General features: G+C 46.2%; 1 protein-coding gene across 6 annotated transcripts in view; it reads left to right on the top strand.

The window, feature by feature from the left end:
* The window catches only part of Znf516 (zinc finger protein 516), a 120,521-nt gene that overhangs the window by 32,386 nt on the left and 71,525 nt on the right, over positions 1 to 16,610 (top strand). The gene's annotated exons all lie outside the window — the stretch shown is intronic.

The raw sequence follows: 16,610 nt of genomic DNA, 5'->3' as shown, positions 1-16,610 counted from the left end.
GTATTTTAGGGAAGAGTCTACATGGTGTTCAGGGTCTCACTACTAGATCGGACTCATGGTGGTCCGCCTGTTTACAGCCTCCCAAGAGCTGGGATTACATGTGTGTGCCACCATGCCCAGTCTCCATTGCTGTCTCAGTGCATCCCGGGGCTGGGCTGGCACAGCAGACCCAGGGATCAAACCCCCTGCCCCTGCTTGCAGGCACTTTAATCTGTTGAGCTATTTGGCCAGCCCTAATTTTTTAATTTTAATTTTTAAAAATTTATTTATTTGGTACAGGGTCTTGCTGTGCAATTCAGATTTGTAGTGATCCTCCTGTCTTAGCCTCCCCAGCACAGGGATTATAGGCATGTGCCACTTGGGGCATATGGTACTGGGGATCAAACTCGATCAAGCACCTTGTGCTTGCAAGGCAGGTGCTTAGGCTGAGCTATCTCCCCAGCCCTGATTTGATTTGATTGATTTATTTATTTTTGGTGGAACCAGGGATTGAACTCAGGCCCTTGTGCCTGCCACACAAGCACTTATTCTACTGAGCCATCTCCCTGGTGCCCCTGATTTTATATTTTAAATTTCTGACTGATTCCTGATCATAGGGATTCAAGGATATTTCAGATAGAGATGCAGAGATCTTGCATCTTAGTGTTGGCCTTCCCTTGCGCTGACCTCTGATGCTTCCATAGAGTGTTTGTCAGGTCTAAAAGGTCAGTATCAGCACTCACTGTGAACTAAGAGCGCAGCTGTCATCGGGTCTTGCGTTCTGTTTCAGGATCCTGTCAAGGACCGCATTCTGCTCTTGGCTCATCCTCCGGTGACCCCTCTGGCCTGTGGCCATTCCCAGTCTCTTCTTACTTTTCATGACCATGATGCTTTTGGGGAGGGCTGGCCAGGTATTTTGCAGAACGAGCCCCAGTTGTGGTGCACCATGTGTTTTCTTCTTGATGAATGGATTTCTGGAGGAAGACCACCAAGGGAGAGGCACTCAGCACATAACCTCAGGGCTTATGCCTGAAGATTTATCTATCCTTTTTGGTCTTGCTAGCACTACCTCCTTTGTCTTTCATTGCCTAGTAGATTTTAAAAGTGAAAATCTACAGTTTATCTTACAAGCTTAAAAATAGAAAGATGTGCTCCCCACTTCTGTGCTGGTTGAATCTGGGACTCCTTTCCCATGGGCCTCTACAGAGTCCCAGAACTGGCCTTTCTCTGATGTCAGTTGGTTCCTTTGGCCTGAGGGAAATAGCACAGAGAGTTTTAAAAAGGGCTCTTTCTCTTTCGAGTTTCCTTGACTAAAGCCTCACTCTTCTTTTGCTGACAAAGAATAAAATCTTTTATGCTTCTTCCCTGTTCTGCCTGTGACTGCCAAATTTGAAGCTGTGTGTCCAGGGGCAGGAAGTCAGCCTACACACACATAACTCAGGAACACTGTTCAGTAGCAGTAGCCTATCCATGAGGGGAATTCTCAGCCGGAAAATGTCACTGCTTAGTTTAAAATCTTAAGTAGACCCTGAAGCCGAGGTATCCAGCAGACAGTGTGGATGAGGTTGTGCCTTCATGTGATAGGAACGTGTCTGGAACAGCTCAGAGAGCTCAGCTTTGACTGGCATTGCAGTTCTCTGCTGGGGACAGCTGCTTTCTTGGGGACAGCCTCAGAAGGGGAGGTGGCAGCTGTACTCACCTGAGGGCAGTGGACTCTTGATTGCAGACACATTCCTAGCTCTTGCAGGCTGCAGTAACTACAACATTGAAGAGGGGGAAAAAGAATCTTTTTAAGTTTCTGTGCTTCTGTGTGAAGTGTCCAAGCATGGGGCTGCCAGAGAGCCTTGCAAACCTAGGAGCCTTTCCCACTGGTGCCATGGCTTGCCCTGCCCACACTCTGTAGTTTGGGAGCTCTGCCTTAGTCTCTGGGACTCTCGGGTTCTCCCAGGAGTGCTTCCTAATACTGGCTTAAGACTCCGTACAGAGGCTCTTCTGAATGTCCGGCCTATTGTTTCATGTAACTTCATTCCGCTCCTGCCACTGCAGGTGAGGAAATTCTGTTTGATCACATAAAGGAAGGGACCTTTGACGGATCGCTGTTTTTAATCTTTTCTTTTTTTTTTTTTTTTAAGTAAGTATATTTTAGCATTAAGAAGATAGACATCCATGCACTGGAAATATTTTGTCATATACATTTTAAAAGCTACTATGTGAGTGTCAGTTTTAAAGCTCACTGTCAGATGTACTGGAATGACCTTCAGGTCTGGAGAGTACAGTGGCATACCTGTAACGTTTGAAGCTTGCAGGGCTTGGATTCAGTGAAGTGCTTATTTCGCTGGGCAGATGAGTGCTGCAGTCAGAGCTCCTTTCACAGCCTGAGCTGTGTGCTGCCAGTAACATGCACTGCAGCCCAGAGAAGCCCTGCGCATCTGCATCCTGTTCTTTCCTTAAGGAAAAGTAATAGCAAACTTTTGAGAACATTTTCCTCCTTCACTGGAGGGTAGTGTGTGTTCACCGGGCGTGGCCACTCTCTGCATGCTCACTGGAGGGTCTCATGTGGTTCACTGAATACCTTGCTGTTTCCCAGACTTGGAATTGTTAAGCTGAACAAACGAATTTTTACTTTGATTTTTTGGCAAATGAGCACTTTCATTGGCATTGCCGGAAAAATTTTGGAGGAGCATAATGATAATTAGAAGACAATTCATTAAACAAGAACACATCTTTGGGAAGCTTCTTCTGCTGCCTACTTTTCATGAAGACATTGGATCAAGGAATAAATTAGAATGAAATTCCTCAAGACCTCTTTTTGCAGGCAGTGTGTGGATGTGGATTTCTGGAGCCTAGTGTGCATGCACACACAGGCACACATGTATGCATCCCTGTGTGTGTGTGTGCACACGCGTGTGCATGTTATTGGGAAAATATTGCACTAAGGACATTAGTTTACACCTAGTGAGATTTGGTGTTTTGCAAGGTTTGCAGTTTGCTGTTCTTTGGACAGGAGCTTTAGGGGTGTTTCCAGCAATTTTTTTTTTTTTTTTTATTGTTGTTTAATTCTTGGAGGCGTGACTGCAAAGCAGGTGGCAGAGTGGGTGTAGAGGTCAGTAGAGCGTTGCCACATCCGTCACACACCTCTGCTGTGTGGTGCAGGCATGGTGGGCCAGCTGGGATTCTTGTCAGGCAGGTCTGCAGGCCTTGGGGTGCCTTTGGTGCCTAAGAACTCTGTGGACTTTCAGTTTCTTGTGGGTAAGTGGAGGGCAACACACACTGTCCTGTTGTTCTCCAGCAGTTGTGTGTGTTGGCTTGAAGTCACAAGGAGGCTAGGCTTGTAGAGAGGGGTGTCTTGCATTTTGAAGACCCAGAAACACTGGTGATGGTCTCACCTAATGAGCTCTGGGGCCCTGCATGGTCCTGCTGTATTCTAGAACAAGCACATAGTAGGAGGGTCTGTGTTCCGGTCACAGTCCTGTGGGGGTAGTAGCCTTCATGGGCTCTTCTAGGAAGGCTGAAAAAACACCTTAGTGATGGAAACAGCTTAGGAAGTTACATGCCAGGAGAAAAAGGTTAAATTTAATGTTAATCCAGAGGATGTTTTGATGGAAAAAGGAATGAAGAGAGAATATTTAGGTCTTACCTCAGGATTTGGGGAATGCAGTTGACTGAAGTTAGAGGAGAGCTGGAGTAAGCATCCATCCCCTCTCTAGGTGAGGCTGCTGGAGCAGAGGTAGTGCCCTGTCTGGTGTGGTGCCTCAGGCAGCAGAGCCGATGACTACAGCTGGACAGGCCCACACTGGGCATGGTGCAAATACCTGTTGAGTCTGAGAGGTGAGATCTGGATTCTCTTCCAGACACTGACTCTTGTGGTGACAGGCCAGTGTCACCTTTTGGCACTTGAACCATTAATGCTCATCATGTTTCTGCAGCCACCAATGCCCTAAGCATCTGAGGTATATTTCCTTATTTTGCATTTTTGCATTTGGATTTTGACATTGCAGAATATTCGTTGTCCTGTTATTGAATTTCTGGCAACTGCAGGGGTTGTAGTGATAAATGACCTATTCGGCAGTTGCCTTCAAAAGCCATATTATATGTGGTGATCTAGGACCTGTGTATATTGTGCCTCACAACCCAGCTGGGTCCTATGCATTCATAGTACTGGGCCAGGAGTCCTCACATTCCTGTTTGGAGTGTGAAGTTCAGAAATGGCAGAGATGGGAGTGACCAGAGGCAGTATTCATTTGTATGAAAAACTTGATGTGCATTATTAATGTTGATGATGTTTCCATGGACAGGTTGTCACAGGGTTACTCTCCTGTCATGAGTGAAGTGTCAAGAGCAGTTGAGTCTTACCCACAAGAGCTTGCTCCAGTATGTCATGGACACAGCCCTCCTTATTTTTAGAACAATGAAGGAATAAATAATCATCCTTTGCCAACAAGCAAGACAGTAGCATACTGTGGAGTCTGTGGTTGGGGGAACATAACCTATATTTTCACTAAGCTTTATTTTGCTGGTCTCCAGGATAAGAGCACTGTGAATGCTGGTCGTAGTAACCCTGGAACTCTTGGATCTGAATTGGAGCAGAGTAAACTTGTCCACTCTTCTGCTATGAGCCTGGAAACCATAGAAGAAGAGTGAACAAACAAGAGTCCGTCAGGTTCTGGTTTAGTTCCTAGTTGGCAGCTAACACATCAGCTGTGCTGAATCGTGGTCTCTGCTGGCTTCTGGCATGTGGGTCTGGGGCCTAGAGTGTGTGCCCCCTGCATGCTTGCTCATGCCCGAAGTGCTCATGACTCGTGTTGTGCATTTACATTGCATCTGTTTATTAGGAGGTCCAGGTGCTCGCTTACCACACCTGAAAGGATTTGGGAGAGAAAATGGATCATCAGATAATATAAGAACAGAACAAGCTGTTCTGTTCAGAGTAAGCTTGAGAGAGTGGGCATGGATGGCAATGGCTTGTGGGAAAGGATGAGTTTGTAGGTGTGAAGGATGTGCTTAGACTCTCAGCCTGGATTATTCTCACCTTTAAATCAATGTTGAAGCCCAGAAAGATGCTTGGATTACACTGGATCATGAGTGTAGGCAGAAATCCTGCTTCCATTTAGGGCATCCCAGGGTTGTTTGGCCATTATAGGTGATGGCAGGAAGGATGGTCAGCATTCAGCCTCTTTGGACAGGGCAGTGTTTCGATATCTGGCAGGCATGCTAATAGCCAGTGTGACCCTGGATAGAAATCAGCATGGTACATTCTGGGTATTATTTGCATTTATTGGTTAACTCATTCCTTAGCACAGTATCAGCAGGGTAGAAAGACAAGATAGTGATTTGAACATGATTGCATTATTTGGGACTGGTGAGACCCAAAGAGGCCACCTGTGTCATGGCCCTCACTTGACATTTGTTTATCATTAGCTTAGTTTTCCCCCTCTTTGCAGAATTGCAGTCCTGTAACAGCATGTTTTGTGGGAGGCTGACCATTGTCTTCTGCAGCTGCCCCTGGGTCACCCTGAGTTGTAACAGGAGAGCTGCTGCTCTCCAGGAAAAATACCCATGTGCTCTTTGGGTGTCCACCTCTGCATCCTGTGCTGTTACTACAGAAGGCCTTCCACGAGTGCAGCCGTGTGTACGTTGGGCTTGCCAGGCATTGCAGATGCTGCCATTTCACACAGACGCTTCAGTGCTGGAATGTGTCCCTGAGGAGCACAAGAGGACTTCCCTTGCCCAGAACCCTTATGTTGGGCTGAGGTCAGGAGCTGTCAAGAGTATGGGCTTCTCCAGCCCATGGCTAGAGTCCCCTGCCAGGAAGAAAGGACCAGTGTTCTCAGAGACGTCTGGATGAGGAGAATCAGTGATAGTGAGGTGACAAGGATGCTTTCCTCTGCACTGTGGCAGGCCCCAAGACCACGGTACTTCCTGAACTATCTTTGAAGTGAAACACTTTCCTGAGTGGTAGGAAGTCATGCCTATGTGGGAGTTCGGTACTGGCCAGTGTCTTCTAGAGCCTGTGTCAGGACCTTGGTCCTGGTTCCACTAAATGGAAGTGTTGGATCCAGACCAGATGTGCTTTGCCATGTGTTTTTAGGTTGAAAACCACATAGGTGCTCACATACACAGACACTGTCCATGTGATCCCTAAGCCTTACCTGCGCATGTGCGCACAACACACACACACACACACACACACACACACTCACTCTTACTTGCTTCCTGCTCCATGGGCTGTGGGCACTCAACTCTCCATCCACCGTAGCTAGGGATCATACATGTGGCCCCTTCCAGGGGATAGCGTGTGTGTGCTTTGCTGTCTTAGAGACTGCTTCTGCAGTATCTGTCCAGAAACAGCAGATTGGTCACCTGTGAGAGAACCAGTAGTTCCTTGAAATTCAGGCCTCTCTGGTCCCTATCATATTTTGTCTTGGAAAGTTTTCCTTTTAAGGTATTTTTTTTCTGTAAGCATTTGGACATGTTAGGAGTCAGAGCTCTAGTAGCGCTCAGCTCAGTAAATGGTTGCAAAGTATTAAGCATATAACAGCCCTTTACACCGTTAGCTCAGGCAGCCACCACGCGGCGTCAGGCGTGTCAGTAGCAGCACAGGCACAAGCCCCTTCCCCTTCATGCGGAGAGCGGTGAGGGATGCTGGGACCTGAAGGTGAGGGACACTGATCTCCAGCGTGTTCACTCCCGAACCTTTTGGCACTGGCATTGGAAAGAGCTTTCCTGCTGGGTTCCTAAACTGGACCGACGCCTTTTGAACAATTTTTTCAATGTCTGCCAGTGTGTGCACGGGGCAGTAGGCAGTAGTGGGTAAAGTCTAATTTGCTTTTGGTTCCAGATTTGATACACCTTGCTTGGCTAGCGGTTTTCCTTAAGATCCTTGGGAGCTGGTTTGGGTGTATTACCCCTTACTCAGAGGGCAGATAGTGTACAGGTCTAACATGTAGGCAACTCAGAAAAAGCTCAAGTTGTTTTCATCTCCTTATTGAGATGATTCCAGAAAGGAAGTTCTTAAGCGCAAGAACATATGCAGACTTTTTTTCTATGCCACATATGCTGCATCGTATGCACTTACCCGTAAGTATTTAAGAATCAGGATTTTTTTTTTTCTTTTTTCTGTACCTTGTTGTGCTGGCTGGCTGCCAGACCCTTCTCCTGAGCCCTTATCAGCTTACGGTGGCCAGAAGAGGAAAGAAGCAGAGGCAACCAGGGCTTCCCCCGCTGGCCTTCACTGTTACAGCCAAAGCAGGCAGCACCTCTGCGACGTACCTGGCCTCCCAGCATGCTCTGACCTGTTCAGTGCAGCAGAATGATTCTGAGAAAACTAAACTCAGTGTATATATAAAACAAGAAATAGGAATCAGCATTGCAGTATTTATAAATATGAATGACTTGAAATAGGATGTTGGGCACAGAGCTGAGAGCCCAGCAGTTGTTGCATGTAGGATTGCAGCCCAGAACCTTATACTGCCTCACTGAGCTGTGCCTTTTGATGGCATTATATGCACACAGGTGTGGCAGCCCACTTCATCCTGCTCCTTGGTTCTGATGGTTTCCCAGAGAGATTGTGGGTCCTGGAGAATTGTAGTAGGGAGCTGTCGAGATTAGAGGACCTGTCTTGATGCTCTGGATGTGGCAGTGTGCTCCTCTTGAAATGGAAGTGGACCCAGGCCATGACTTGATACCAGGTTTATTCCATTTTGGTTTGATTTGGTGGAGGTCAGCCTGTTGTTGATGACTGATGCATAAAGAGGTGAGACTTGGGGATCTCCCTTTGAGCCAAGTTAAGGGGTTGCTTATTCATCTTGCTCACAGTTCCTATTGGGTGGTAGAGATTTGCTTTGTAATAAGATCCCTAAGTAGGTGCCCAGGGCTAAAAAGGCTGTGCAAAGGGGGAAGGCTCTGCTTGAACAGCTGAAACTGCCAAGGACTGGGCTCAGGAGTGTGAGCATAGAGGAAGGGGTGGATGTGGCGGCATCACTTTATGGATGAAACCTGCCCACCCTCCTTGAGGAAGAAACAGCTTGTGGGCCAGGAGTCCAGTCTCTGGTGGGAGTGGGTGGGTGATGTGGCCTCTCCCCTCAGTACCAGGTATGGTGGTGAAGAATCAGGTGTGGGGGTTTCCTCACATACTGCAGTTGGAGACAAATACTTGGGAGCTATTAGTTTTGGTTGTCAGTGCCAGTTAGCTTGATTGGGCAGCTGTGAGCTGTCACGCATGGAGGCCAGTGTGCCCCACGTGTGTAGCAGTGTTCCCTCTCTGTGGCCAAACTTGTGTTTGTGCGAGCAGTGAGCTTGTGAACTACCTTCCCTTTCAGCATGAGGTACCATGACTTCTCTTAAACACTCCTACATAAGTGATTTCTTTGAATCAAGTAGAATAATGCCTGGAAACAAGCACTGGCTTCTCTTGAGCCCTTCCTGGGCTGTTGTGTGTGGAGCGTGAGCAGAGCCTGCAGGCCCCTCGGTGCAGCCCCCACCTTTCTGTGTGTGCCCTTCAGTCCCCAACTGTCTCCTAGCATCATCATGCACATCTGTTCACAATGTTTGTGTTGGACAGGTAAGCGAAGCGCAAGCCAGAGTGCGTCCTGGGGTTGACTGCAAAGGGAGAGTAATGTGACAACTGCGATGACTTTGCACAGTTCTGGCCTTAATTTATATATGGACCTTGCTGTGACAAAGGGACTATCTCAGTGTAGTCATTCCATTAGTGACATAGTCTTCTGGTTCTTGGAAAATGTTTGCAGGCAATGGTATGATTGTTCTTTGTCTCTGCATTTGGCCTGGAACAGTGTTGACCTCGTTGAAGTGTAGCCATGTGCAGTGCAGGGGCCCACTGCTCTCCTCCAAGGAGCCATGGGTGAGATGCTTAGAAATTAAGAAGCACGCCTTGTTACAATTCGTATTTCCTTTCACCAAAAGCTGTAGTAAGGTGTTTGACTTACAAAAACCCCTCCCTCCTCTGTGTGCTAGATTGCTTGCTTTCTTTCTTTTATTTTATTTTGTTTCGTTTTTTTGGTGGAACCAGAGGTTGAACTCAGTCCCTTGCGCTTACCAGGCAAGTGCTTTGTCTATTGAGCTATCTCCTCTGCCCTGGATTACTTTCCATCACTTCATGTCCACAGCCTTCTCTTCCCTTCATGTGTTGCCTCTTCTAACTTGTGCAGCTGAATTATACAATATTTTATGGGGACTGAGTGTGGCATTTTTGTTTATCCTGTTCCTTTTATGCAAGGAAAGCATAGGTGCTGTTTTATCTTCAAAACTCAGATCTTGCAGTATGTCAGTAAGCACATTTAAAAATATGTTTCCAGACAGGCACAGTAAGTCCTGTGGAGCTGTGACGTCACATTCTTGTTAAGAATTATTTTTTGCAAAAGTTCTCTGATAGATCACTTTTCTTAAGAGGCTGAAATATCCAACTGCTTTCAAAGGTGCTGAGTCTGTTTGTGATAAACTAGGTTGTGTTTCCAGTAGTTAGTGGCAAAAATGGATCTGGAAAACTTAAACTGGGTAGAGCATGTGCTTTCTATAGTAAAAGTTTTGGGGATGGTTTTTCTTTTAAAATTTTGATTCCCTTAAAGTATTGGTTGGTGTTTGTATAATGACAAGCAAAATCTTAATACTTTATATGATTTGCCCTTTACCTGGTCTGTCAGAGTATATTCAATTTGGGGTATTATTGCAGCAGACGTGTGAGTGGTTATTTAGATTTTAGTAAAATTGATTATTGAAGTGTTTATTTTTCCCCTGTGGGCTCTTAATGAAGGGATTTTGGGGGGCTGACATTTGTGTAAACAGTACCACTTTGGAAGGTAATGTTTAACAGAACGTTTTATGGCTTACTGCACATGATTATCTCACTTTGTATTCTGGGACACAGATCTTTCTTTCATTAGATGGTAGCTGAGACTTCTAGGCTCTTTCACAAAAAACCGAGGAAAGAGATAATGTTAGATAGATGTAGGTAATACTTGCAGTCTGTTTTCTTATGCAGGGAGAGATATAACAGCTTGGTTTTAGGTAAAGGTTGGAAAATAGGGTATTGTTTGAGGCATTCTTTGCTATTTATTTACATGAGATAAAAGCACTGCTTGTAAGTAGAAACAAAAATTTCAATTCCAATGTGTTTTTTATTTAGTTAATCGAGATTTCAGAATGGATGTAATGACTAGTAAGTGATCCTTAGTAAGGAAAGATGAATTTCTGCTTGATTGTTTTGTTTCCTAAAAGAGGATAAGCTCGGGGAATACCTCCTGGCTGCTCCCAGGTTGGATTCTTTCTGCCATTTATTGAGGAACAGTCGATTTTCTGTTTGTTTAAAACATGTATGAGTCTTCATTTTCTCTGGTGCTCTCCAAGCTTTCAGTGTTTCTGAATTAGTTTCAACTTTGGTTTCAATGGCGGTGCAGGATTTGAAAAGCGTCAAAGTAAAATCCTCGCTCTTTCCTGGCTGGCATAGGGAACAGCAGAAATCTGTCTATCTGTGGAATGTGCGGGGTGACCACAGGGCTTCCTCAGAGTTGCCTGCTTTGGGGGGACTGCGGCTCTGAGCTTCTGGAAATGAGGCTCTTAATGGAAATGTTGACAAGATCATTAACTATCCAGCAATGCTGCAGCTCAGCAAGGCTGGATTTACCTCCAGATCCATGACACCAGCTCTCTGAGGTGGGTGATGGTGTGAGAAAAGCATTTATTTAGCTGCAGAAAATTATGGAGCAGGCCCTGGCTCCTGCTGCCCTATTTTTAGTTTTGTAAAGTTTACTTTGCTAGTGACAAATAGATTGGGAAGCTCACTACTTCATACAAGACGTGAGAAATAGTAAATAAATAGTAAATAAGAAGTCAGAAGAATGCATTGATTTTAGAAGTAGGAGACAGGGATAAGAGTCTTCTCTTGCATACGGAAACCCTGCCCCCTTTTATGTTCATACAGTCTGCTTTATTAAAGTTTCCAGAACTCCTTTTAATTTTCCAGGATGTTATTAATAACTGAGGAAAGAAAATCCCTATATCCTTCTTCATTTATTCTTGGGCTATTCTGAATGTAATCAGTAATTAGACTGTATTTTCACCCCTCCCCCTGTTGGATTTGACTGCTAATCCTTATATTTTAGTAAAAGGGCACAAGGGCAGCTTACAGCTGAATGTGATTTTTTGTTTTTTTAAAAACTATTCTGCCATATTTCCATTAGTTAATGTTTTTCTCTTTGCACTCCTGTCTGGAAGATGGAGTCTCTTTTCTCTTGAACCAGGAATTTATTTGTGGTTTTTGACAGTTCATGGTAAGCAGCTGCATAAAAGGTAACCTGTTTGCAGAACAGTATCATGCAGGACATCTATGCATTTTTTCTATAAATAGACAGTGACTTCAAAGCTGTGGTATGAGTTACAAATATTGAAGAAAGCATTGCTTAGATGAGCGCAGGGCTTGTGTAATAAAGCCTGGTTCTGGACAGTCGGCTGCATTTGGGTTTCCTTATTGTGGCAGTTTTCTTCGTGTTGATGCTTGCTTTGATTTATTTGGGGGTACAGATCATTTCAAGGAAGTCTTCATTAGAGACAAGAGTTTTGCTATTTTTGTTCTCACTGCACTGTGTTGTGAACAAAGCAGGCTTGAAGCTCACCTTCAAAGTGAGTGTTTCTGGCAGAAAGGTCCTGAGCTACGTCCTCGCCAGGTTTGTGGGGGGCAGCCTGCGGCCTTTGCTGCTGTGGGCTGCACCCTGGAATAGTGGGGTTTGTGTCCTGGATCCCGATGTGGGGGTGGGGCTTCTTGTGAATGCAGCGATTCTGGTTGCCTGTTATTCATGTCTTCTTATTCGAGTGGAAATGCAGCTCGTTCATAATGGATTATTGATTGGTCGGAGGACAGCAGCAGCCTCCAGGCCTTGTCCTCAGCCTGTGCACTCCCCAGCAGTGAATGCACCACTTCATGGGGCTCTGCGGGACCCTGGTCTGGGGACTATAAGCCACAATTGTTAATCTCGTACAGAATGGCTTGTAGGGAGAGGAACTCTTCATTGTTGTTAGGGAATTTTCCCGTTTTCGGGGAGAATAGGCTTTTTGTCTCAGTAGTAAGATAAGCTTGTCCAGGATGTTAATGATGTATTTTAATTCATGGCTCATAATACTACAGTGTGACTCCTGAGGCTGCTTCATTGTCTCCACGAGAACAAGCACGCACAGTGTCCTGCAGCACAGTCCCCTGCTCCCACTCGGGCTGTGGGTCGCGCTGGGCTGCGCCCACGGCAGGCGGGGCAGGGCAGACCTCCCTGCACAGTGGGAGTGGCTGCTTCCAGGGGTGGACCTTCACATCTGCTCTGAGGGAATTGCTCTTTTATTTTGTGACTTGCCTTTGGGGCCATGATGCTCTTGGCTGACAACCCTGTGAACATCTTAAGTGTTGTGTGTTGGACTTTTCATTTTCAGTTGGATTTTGGTTGGGGCCTTTCCCCTCGTCGCTGGGATTCCCCTGCAGCCCATCCTCCTAGTTCTGTTCCCAGGAGTGCGGGCACATGCAAGCAGAACCTTGTCCAGCCCTGGCTATCACCAGCGCCCCTGGAGGGCCACTAGAGGGGAGAGGGCCAGGGACAAGTGGACCCAGTGCCTGTTTAGTGCCCTGTTAGGGTTAATTAATGAATCAGAGCTGAATGAAGTAGCAAGCTCGGTGGTAACTTTAAAGTAGCACGGCCTGCAGCTTGGCCTCCCACACACACAGGCAGGTCGTTGTCCTGGAGCTCAGGGGAGAAGTGGCACTTTCACTTTCCCAGCAGACTCTTTGTTCCTCCAGGCCTCTGGAGGAATCTGCCTATCTGGCTTCAGGCTCTCTCTGCAAACTTCATAGTTGTGTTGTTTTGGAAATCCCGCACGGAGCATATTTGAAATTTGAAATGTAGGCCCCTGATTCCTTTTACAGATAAGAGTCAATGATAGGTTTGGTTTTGCTGGATTCAGAAAATTTAGTCCAAAACCGGTCTGCTTTTGTTCATAGAACCCCAAAATGGTAAGATTTACTACTGGTGCAGAGTCAGACATGCCTAGGTGAAAATATACGTTCTTTCCCTAGCAGTGCAGTAACCTACTGATCAGAAACCTACTGTTTGCAGTATGGAAGAGAAGCCTTAACATAATTATTGGTCTGTAATATAGAGAAGCAAGGGGAAAAGGACCGTCCTGGAGCCCGAATAGTCAGACGTGGGTGGGTGCGAGGCCCATCTTGCCGCGATGCCGCGGGGCGGAGCTTGTGGCTGGCTCTCAAGTGGCTTTCCCCAAGGTCTCTGGGCAGGCCTCTCAGACGCCAGAAAACAGCTTTTAAAGCAAAATCCATTAAAACAGATTCGTTTCATTCCTATAATTTTTCTTGCTTTGGCTTTCTTTTGAAGACTAGAATTAAGGAAAGGTAATTTCCCAAAGTGCATTCCTAGCGCCCCGGGGCCTCCTTGGCCCAGGAGGAGGGGCTTCGGGCGGTGGGGCTGCCGCGGAGCCCTGCTGACCTTTAGAGCCGGCTTGGGCAACTTCGGTGAGAAACTTCCAGAACTCGTAAGCGGGGAGCGTGTGACAGGTAGACCCAACAGTGGTTAGCGTTTTAATATATTTGCCTCTTTCTCTCACAAATAGCCTCATAATATTTCACCACATATTTTGAAAGAATAGAAACATTCTCCAATATTACTCATTTAACAAAAGCAATGTAATTCCCAAGAATTGTTTGACACTGAGTCCATATTACAGCTTAATCCTTATAGACCTCTGGTGCTAAAATGTACTTGAACATGTATGTTGTAGACGGCTGCAGCTGTTGGCAAAAGAATTTTTAGTTATGTTAACTAACCTGCATAACATCAAGGTCCAGTATATATTATCATTTGGCTGTTTATTTTTCTTTCTTTTTTTTCCTTCCATATTTTAGGGAAGGGTCTACAGGGTGTTCAGGGTCCCACTACTATATCAGACTCATAGCGATCAGCCTCCCAAGTGCTGGGTGCCACGCCCAGTCTCAATTGACATCTCAGTGTGCCCCAGGGGCAGGGTGGGGCATGGCAGGCCTAGGACTGAACTCCCGTTCCTTACACCTGCTTGCAGGTGCTTTAATCCGCTGAGCTATTTGGCAGGCCCTCAGAATTGACTGTAAGTATAGAAATATGGATGTTTTCTTTTTATTTTTTTTCACCTCCACTACTGGGGATTGAACTTAGGACCCGGCACTTGCCAGGCAGGTGCTTATTCTACTGAGCTATTTCCCCAGCCCTTTGGCTGTTTCTAATTAGCTTTCTAAACTGCTATTATTATTATTATTATTATTATTATTATTATTGTTGTTGTTATTTTTGGCTCTTTGAATTTGTTCAGCTAAGTAGTACAAATGCTAGCGTCCAGGTATCTTTGGTTACTGCCTTTACACTTTATTTATTTAGCAGTTAATAATCTGTGATACATTGACCATTGAGTGTTAAACATTGTATCTTGTATGCACTGATCTAAACCTCAAGAAAAGTATAGGTATCAGTACTGTCATTACATTTTGAGGATGAAAAAAATGGACTGAGAGGCAGACTAAGATAACCTGCTTGGGATCACACAGCTGATCTGTTATTGGCAGAAATGTGTGGTAGTTGATCGCTCTTGACAGTGTATCGTTGGGGCATCTATAGTGTGTTTCTTTTGCTGTCCTGTGGTTGAAGTGGGTCAGGAAGTCTGTACCTGGGGTGGGTGGGTGCGGATTGGTATTGCTCACAAAGGAACAGCAGCAGAGCCGTGGAGCGGGGCTGGAGGCTTCAGCACGGGTTCAGGCCTTTGTAGGTGGAGCTGGCTTTGGAGCCTCACCTTGCAGGGCAGGAGCTGTGAAGGGCTGGAGTTTTTCAGGGGACTGGACTAATTTGTGCTCTGGAACCCCATGTCGCTTTAAGGGCATGTGGATCTGGAGTAACTGGGGAGGGCAGGCAGCCTGTGGAGCATCGATTATCAGGATATTGGTTAAGAGCGAGAAGCCAGGCAGGCTGGTGTGTGCCATGGGTACCTGTGATGCAGAGGACTCAGTTGATTCCCAGGCCCAAATTCCTGGGCCGACCTTGCCAGTCCTTGCAGAGTCATTGCTCCCTCCCAAGTCTTCTGGTCTCTCAGGTGCACGGGCAGCATGTTTGTTATAATTGCATGTTTGCAGCTTTGCCTCCCAGTCTGACTTGGGAGTGCTTTGGTGCTAAGCGCCATTCCAGGCTCGTCTTTTGAGTCGTCTGCGCCTGACCTGCCTCTGTACCCAGTAGGCACGCAGGAAGTGCTTGTGATAAAACCCTTGTTGGGTCTGAGTGTGCCCTCTGAGGAGCGTGCTGTCGAGTGTGGGCCTTGGAGATACTGAGGAAGATGGTCCACCTACATTTGTGCTGTGACAGCTTTTGGCAGCAGAGCTTTTCTTCCTGGGCCCTGGCTTTGGGCTCCAAGGTTCCCCACACTGGGCTCTTTCTACCCATCGCCTAGTTGAGTGCCAGGAGAGATGTGTCTGTGTGCACTGTGTTCATTCCCAGGCTCCTTATTCACTAAGGGAGGATATTCATGGAACACTTGCCCAGAGGTTAAATTCATCCCAAATCCAGAGAATATAGGGAATCTGGGGAGAGTCATTTAAATATAGTCCTGTGGCCTGGGCCCCAAACAGAAAATGAGAAGGAAGAAAGCAGCCCTGAGGGGCAGCAGTAGCCTGACGTGTGTCTTAGGTCAGGACTGTGTGCGTGTTTATGGGGTTACAGTGACTTACTTTCCTGTCCTATTGTCCTGCATCTTCCCTCTGCATCTTCGTCATCCTGCAGTTTTAGAGAGTAAAGATACATTTTTCTCTAATAAACTCTCCCATTTTAAAATAAATTAATTGATTAAATCATCCACCTTCTTCAATATATTGTTCATTCTGTCTCTACAGGAACTCACACAGAGTGAGTGCTACATTGGAAATCTATTTAAAACCCTAATCAGCAAGTCGTTTCTATGCTGAAACAATTAAATCACAGTCTCTTTTGGCGAGTTCCCAGTTTTAGCCTTGGAAAAAGTTTGTAATGCATCTAGCAGCAACAACAAAGCCATGACTCATGCGCATACATGGTGCACCTTGAGTGGACTCTATACTCACAGGCGCGGACCTCCTGTGTCTTCAGCTGGCTGTGGTGCACACCGCCCTGGCTCTTGTGCTCCATCTGTCTTTGTAGTCCTGGGAATGTCTCCTGCAGTCCTGTGTAGTGGCAGGACACATCCCAGTTTCTTGGGTCAGGGTAACCAGCTGCCATACACTAGTTCTGTGAGGCTCATCGTTTATGGGTTGATGTGTTTCGGAAGGCTTGGTGTGCCACCTTGGACTTGGTGTTCTCTGAGAAGATAAAGCAGTAGTGTGGAGCTGCAGGTGTGCTGTGGTTGGCGTTGTGTGCTTTGTTGTTGGGGAAGCTGTCAGAGACCAGCTTGGCCAAGAGAGGCTGGAGGCTTTTAAGGGCCTACAGGGTTCTTTGGGATGTGCTGTGAACATCCCTTTGAGCTTTACCATGGTGTCTATGCAGCAGAAAGTTGGGGTGGGTGTCCTCTTCTTTTGTGGAGGTAAAATCCTTGTCTTCAATCATAGCCAGAGAGAACAGTCACAGAAATCTGTTGATTCT

Source organism: Octodon degus, unplaced genomic scaffold, assembly GCF_000260255.1.
Source record: "Octodon degus isolate 3935 unplaced genomic scaffold, OctDeg1.0 scaffold00120, whole genome shotgun sequence".
NCBI lineage: Eukaryota > Metazoa > Chordata > Mammalia > Rodentia > Octodontidae > Octodon > Octodon degus.
This window is presented reverse-complemented; position numbering and strand designations above follow the sequence as displayed.